Below are 7,383 nucleotides of genomic sequence, written 5' to 3' on the forward strand. Positions count from 1 at the left end.
ACTACATTTGTGTTTTCATTATTTATTAATAGTGTTATCATCTTAATGATTTAAAATAGAATAATGTTACACATCTAAATTTTTTTATTAATCAAGTCTAATTAAGTTGATCTAATATAATAAAAAAACAGTTATGACTAATATTATTCTAAGTCTTATTGTTTAACTTGATTAGACTTAATTCATAAAAAAATTAAATGTATAATATTATCCTTTAAAATAAACGAATAAAATGAGAATAAAAACAATTACAATCTTAATAATTATAATTTCTTTTTTAATATCTAGTCATTATTTATTCTTTACTTTTTATTTGTATATAAATAATAGAGTAATATTAGATAACCCAATTTTTTCAATTAATATCAGTCAGCTTCTTTAAAATTATTTGATTATCTTAAATTTTAAATTATAAATTTTAAATTATAATCTTAAATTCTAAAATTTGCTAATATTAATTAACTAATTAAAATTTTATTTTTCATGCTTTCTCTCAATATGATATTCTCTTATTAATATATATTATGCTATAAATAATAAATCTATGATGCATATTTAACCTTTTCTTCCAAATTTAATGTAAGTAAAGACTGATTTATTTGGTATTTGGCATAAACAAGCAAATTCTTATTCTTATACATGCATGCCAACTCAAACAGACAGAAATTTATTTTGATGTTTCTTTCTCCAAAGAAGGATTCGATGCTTCCATATCTTTTAAACTTTATTTTGCTGAAAATTAATTAATTAGATTAAGCTTATGCTTAATATATAAATAGTTGGATATTTATCACTAAACATGTTAAGCAATATTATATATTTTGCTGTAAATATTAACGTCAACAATCAACAAATCATGCCAGTTAATGTCTTATCCACTGAAAAAACAATCATCTAAGATAGAAACGATAAACAAGAAAAAAAAAAAAAAATGTCTGACCCAAAAAAAAAAATAAATAAATAAAGTAACAAAATTTAATTCAAAAGGTTCTTCAGTTCACCTATCCCTTGTCTATTTGATGTCTTTGATATCAAATATCTAGTTAGGCATATATCTTATTTGGTGGTAATAATTTGAAGTTTCAATACCAGTTAATGAAAAAACAAAGAGGCAAATATCTTTGATGGTAATAATTTGAAGTTTCAATAATGAGTATATATACCTCATCAATGATGAGGGATCAAATATTATTATGGTTGAGAGAGAAAAAAAAAAGAGAGAGAAAAAGGTAACAATTTTTTGTATGCCTAGCTATGCTTTTATGCCTTTTTATGTACATTAGATGTATACTTTTGATGCTCATCACAACCCATAGAAAAAATTCTTGACTTAGAAATTCTGTCAAGAACAAAATCCAAAATAATATATTAGAATCTTAAAGTAGAGTTATAAAATACATAAGAAAAAAAGGCATTTTACTGTTTAATCCATTATAGCTGAAACATAGAAAACTATAATGATTGAGTAATTAACGATTAGAAACAACTAAATTCAACTAGAAATAACTAACACAGCAATAATTAGCAACTTAACAATTTAACAAACTAATAACATAGCAGCAAAATTTGAAAAACACAGCAACCAGCAGCCAAAAAAAATTTTTAAATAAATTCAGCAAAAAATAACTTACACAGCAAGCAAAAAATGAAAGAATACATTAAAACATTAAAGCTATCAGATTTAAAATTATCAAATTACAACTTAATAAAACCCTAAACCTCAATTTGGTTTTTAGCTTAGAAATTTGATACATTATTGGGTGAAGGAGTCAGAGAAAAAGGGAACAAACATACTTAAACATGTAGACAGTGACGAAATGGAGCAGCAGCTTCGGCGGCAGTGCGGTCAGCCATGGCTTCCTTCGGTGACTACCCAAATAGCGGCGACGACGAAGGAGCAACGGCGACGAGAGGCACGAACGGCGGCAACTCCTCCTTCTGTGCACTAGCCTGCGTTCTCTTCTCCCTCTCTTTTTTAATAGCGACGCGACGACGACACTGAACGACGACAACGACGATCTTGACAGCAGCTACGGCGTGCGATGATCCCTCCAGTGGCGGCGTGGATTGTAGTGGCCCCCCTCCTCTCTCTCGCTTTTGGCTTGACGACGTCCCTCTCTCTCAACGTTTCCTCCCTCTCCTTCTCAGTTCTGACAATGACAACAGCGTCGGCCGCACCTAGCCTCGTCGGCGCCGTCACCTCCCTCTATTCTTCTCCCTGCCTGTGGGTAAGGGGGGGGAGTGAGGGGATAAGTGTGAGTGAGGGATAGGATTGTGAGGGTTAGTGTGTGTTTTGAATTTTAGGGTTAGGGTTGATACTTTTAATCAAATCAGGATAAAGTATCAATTTAAGATTTAATTTAATATTTTAAAATTTATTTTAAAAATATTATTTAATTATCAATTTGTTAATTAATTTTTAATTAAGTATTTTAATTTAAAATTTTAATATTTAAATTAAATCATATAAAATTTTCATTAATTTTTAATTATTAAAAATTTTAAATTTTAAATATATAAAATCGTGACTATAGACTCCTTTAGGTCACTCTCCAAAATCGTGACTGTAGACCCTTTTAAGTCACCCCACAAAATTGTTACCATAGAAATCTTTATGTCATTCTCTAAAACCGTGACCACAGATTTTTTTAGGCTACCCCCTAAAATTGTGACCACAGATACCTTTAGGTCACTCTTCAAAACTGTGACCATAGACCCTTTTAGGTCACCCTCCAAAACCGTGACCATAGACTCTTTAGGTCACCCTTTCGAAAAACTGTGACCATAGACTGTTTTAAGTCATCTCCCAAAATCGTGACCATAGATACCTTTAAGTCACCTTTCGAAACCGTGATCATAGACCCTTTTAGGTCACCTCCCAAAACCGTGACCATAGATCCCTTTAGGTCACCTCCCAAAATCGTGACCATAGGCTCTTTTAGGTCACCCATTCGAAAAACCGTGACCATAAATCTTTTTAGACCACCCCCAAAACCATGATCATAGATACCTTTAGGTCATCCCACAAAACCATGACCATATACCTTTTTAGGTCATCCTCCAAAATCGTGACTATAAACCCCTTTAGGTCACTCCCTAAAACTGTGACCATAGAATCTTTTAGGTTACTTCTCAAAAATGTGACCATAGATCCCTTTAAGTCACTTCTAAAACCGTAACCATAAACTCTTTTAGGTCACCTTTTTTTTTGTAAAACTGTGGCTATAGACTTTTTTTAATCACAGTAAAAAACAGTGATCATGAACTCTTTTAGATCATTTCTAAAACTGTGACCATAAACTCTTTTAAGTCATTTTTTTTAGAAACTATAATCATAGACATTTTATGACCACCATTTTTTTAAAAAACCGTAACCATAAATTTTTACCGTAACTTTAGAATGTCTATAGTTACGATTTTTTATTGTAACTAAAAAATCTGTAACCATAAATCCAAAATATTATAATGACTCCTAAAATGACATCTAACTCATCGATTTATGATGAAGCCAATGCTAAGAATCCAAAGATATGGGATGATGTGGATGTTGAGCCCAACCTCTCCATAGCAACAAAATCTTATTTGCCGATAGAATTTACTCTTCAAGCACAGTAAAAGTAGGACTAAAGAGATTCTAGAACTGCCCTGAAGGCGACAAGTTGTTAAAATTGAGTGAAATCATGTTTCAATTTTTTTTTCCAACTAGTTGACTTGCTTTGAATCCTACAATATATTTATAAATATTATTTAAAAATCGATAATACTAGAAAGATAAAAAAATTTAAATTTATTTTATTTAGTATTTATTAATTATAACAATAATTAATAAATACTAAATAAAATAAATTTTTACTGTTTTGACTAATTTTTTTATTTTTCAATTATTATCCTTTAAAAGTTATGTTCTCTCATTGAATAAATTGAATAAATGGAGAAAAGAAACAAACATTTGATTTCAACCATATTCTAATTTGGGTTCAGATATGTGAAATACCAAAATACTTAAAAGCTAGTGTTTATAGGAAAGAAGTTTGAGTATAAAGTTGGAAATTTGTTGGACTCTAGTATTTTCCAAGAGTAAACTGTTATTTCATACCTTGAAAGATATACTTTAACTCAATACCTAAATAAGATTGATGGAAATGGAAGAGAAAATGTTATTTCTCACTTCCATTCCATTGGAAACCTACTTGCTGCTTTTCCTCCTGGAAATATCTTATATAAGAGTTCCACCCCCTCTCTATGTATGATGATGATTATCTACATCTAATTACTTTTATGAAAGTCTGCATGAAGTTTGATCAAGAAGCAAATATGGCTGCTATACTATCAATTCTCGCTCTATAACTCAGTTTTCATCCATAACCTGCAACAGAAATGAGGCAAAAGATTAGACGATGCCAAAACATTTCAAGAATCTTAATTTTATCTTGTCAATCCTAATATTAACAATTTTATATATAATCTATCGTCAAATTATTTTTTAATTGTCCAATTTCTATAACTGTAATCGTTTTATGAATCTCTTCATTCTCTGTAATCATTGGTTTGGTACAGTAGTCATCACTCTTGGTGTTTTGTTAGATATGCATTCTTTTAAATTATAATTTCCTGCAAAACAACCTATTGAAAGAATCATCTGGTTAATTAGATGAAATTATTTTTCTCTTATCTACGGACTCAATCGATTACTAGAATTAAATAATTTCTTTTTTTTTTTCACAGAACTAATTTATTGGAGAAAACATCCAATGCAATTGAACTAAAAGCCACTAAATTTATTTCATTCATTATTCTGAAAGCAATCGATTGTATAACTCAAAAATCGATTGCTATATATGTATAAATCAAATCAATTAGATATTCATCTAATCAATTGGATGATAGCAACATTATAATTATGAGAAACATAAAATGTTCCAATCAAAAGAAATTAGTCTATCCAATAGTGAAATAATTAAAAATTTAACATATCCAAAAGTTATTACACATATATAAGTTTTAGAAAATTAAAATAACAAATCTGAGCCGTACAAAAAAGCGATAGAGGTAAGAAAGAGAGACAAGACATCATATATAGCAGCTAGACACACAAACACAATATAAAGAATGCTTGTTATTACGCAAATTAATTTTATTATGGAGTCATAGTATGTGCTGTACCGTGTTATGGAGAGGAGAAGAACTTTACATTTCTATGGTGTCAGTAGAAATCGGATCGAAGAACTTGTCATGGTCAAATTGGACCGTGCGAAAAGTGGTAACAACGCGGACCGTCTGAATTGTGGAAGAGTGCTCCACGCGTCGCACACCCATAGTTCTTCAAAATGGTGCCCCTTTTAACTCCACAAGTCCCCTTCTTATCCTCAATTCTCCCTTTTTTTCCCATCCACCCACCAAGTTTCATGCCATCTTCTTTCCCAACCACTAAGAACTTGAAATATTATTCTTTATACATACTTGATTTCTAAATTATTTATTGGATGAATAAAATATTTACTTAAGTAATTTATATTTTTTTTGTTATTATTTAGTAAATAAAAAACATGGATTAAAATGTAGGAAAAATAAAATCAGTTATATGCTAAAACAAATTTATTAGGTCATCTAGTTGACATGTTACTCTAAGTTGGGGATCTTGATCACAACTGTATTCGTCACCTAGCAATCTCTCTGGTTACCATTTTTTCTCTTAGATGTTATTCTTTGATTTAACATTAATTTGGATTGGAATCCTCTCGGTTACCATTTTTTCTCTTAGATGTTATTTTTTAATTTAACATTAATTTGGATTGTGAATCTAATCTCTCGCAAGAATATTGAATGTGTTGAATTTTACTCTGAAAAAATATTTACTCCTCCACAACTCGAATCCAACGAGTTGCTCAACCTAAATAAAAAAATTCGTAAACAATGAAATCGGACCATGCGATTACTTTAAAGTAATATAAAAAAAATTGATTATGTACAACTCGCAAGGTTCGATTTCCTTAATGTTATCTTCATCTCTTCTCTCCATGCAAAACGGATTCTCCAATTTGCTCAAAGAAATCTGAAAAAGCAAATTATTGAGTCCGATTTCTTCTCACCAACTCTAACAAAATAACCTGTCCCACTGATTGGTCTAACTCCTCCTCATCCCATAACCCCGCTCAACACACTCCCACTTCCATAACCCAAAAAATCAACCCTTGTTATTATATTTGTACTTCAGGTCAAAAGGCACATATATAGCCTGGATTGGGAAAACAAAAACTCTATAATTGCATTAAAACAATTATGTTCTATGATGCTGATCTCAAGAATTAAAGTGTATAAAAATTTAATAACCATATAGTAAAAAAAAAAAAAGAAAAATTAGCACTAACCTGTAATAGACCGTAAATAACAATTATTAACTAGATTGAAGTCTCTAATTATTACTATCTACAGTATTAATAGATTCTAAATAGGTATCATTATAATCTAATCCATCTGCTTCATTTTTTATAAGATTGTTGTTTATGTGATTATGTCTTTCTGGTGAAGGATACGTTGTTTTCTTATGTTTTTTTTATGTGACAAACACTATAATTTGCCACTTCTTTTTAGATGACCGTCCTAAATTTAAAGTTTTAAAAACCAAATCCATCATTAAATTAATAGAATTAGAAGTTTAAAAGGTTAAAGATTTAATTAAGGTTCAATCCAGATTACCTCAAATATAATAAAAATATATATTTATGTATAAAATATAAATTTATTTAAAGAAAAGTGTCTTTTTAAAATAATAGAATATTCTGTTACAAAAATGAATATTCTCATTATTAGGTTAGAATACCTAATTGAGTAGACCTCCATATTTTCAAAATACCAAAAGAACTCTTAGTATTTTGTCCCAAAGTCAGAAAACCCTAGCCAGCCCTAAGTTATTCTCCAAAGCTCCCACGGCTGCGTTTCTCTTCCGTCCCATTTTAGTCTTGTCGTTCGTCGCTTGGCATCGTCTGTCGCTTGGCAGTCGTCGTCCATCTGTGTCGTTCACGAGTGCTCTACTCTGCTCTCCTGGCCTTGCCGTGCCTCGCCTCACATCGCCTTTTCGTACCGCAATTTTGTCTCGCCCTTGCTGCCTGAGAGTGCAACAACAGGTGATTTTTTTTCATTTTTTCAAAGTTGATTCCTTAGGTTTAAGCATATGTCTATTTTTTTATATAATATTTCTTGAATTGATTTTGATTTTTTTATATAATGGTTTAGGGTTTATAATATGGATATATATGCAGGAGTTTTGTTAATTATTGAATTGATTTATGAATTAATTTTGCTGATTATGAATTTTGTTGATTATTGATTGTTGTTGCTGTGATGATGCTAGTTTATTAGGATTCTTTTTCCTTTTTTTTATGT

This window comes from Arachis duranensis, chromosome 3, assembly GCF_000817695.3.
Source record: "Arachis duranensis cultivar V14167 chromosome 3, aradu.V14167.gnm2.J7QH, whole genome shotgun sequence".
In the NCBI taxonomy this organism is placed as follows: domain Eukaryota; kingdom Viridiplantae; phylum Streptophyta; class Magnoliopsida; order Fabales; family Fabaceae; genus Arachis; species Arachis duranensis.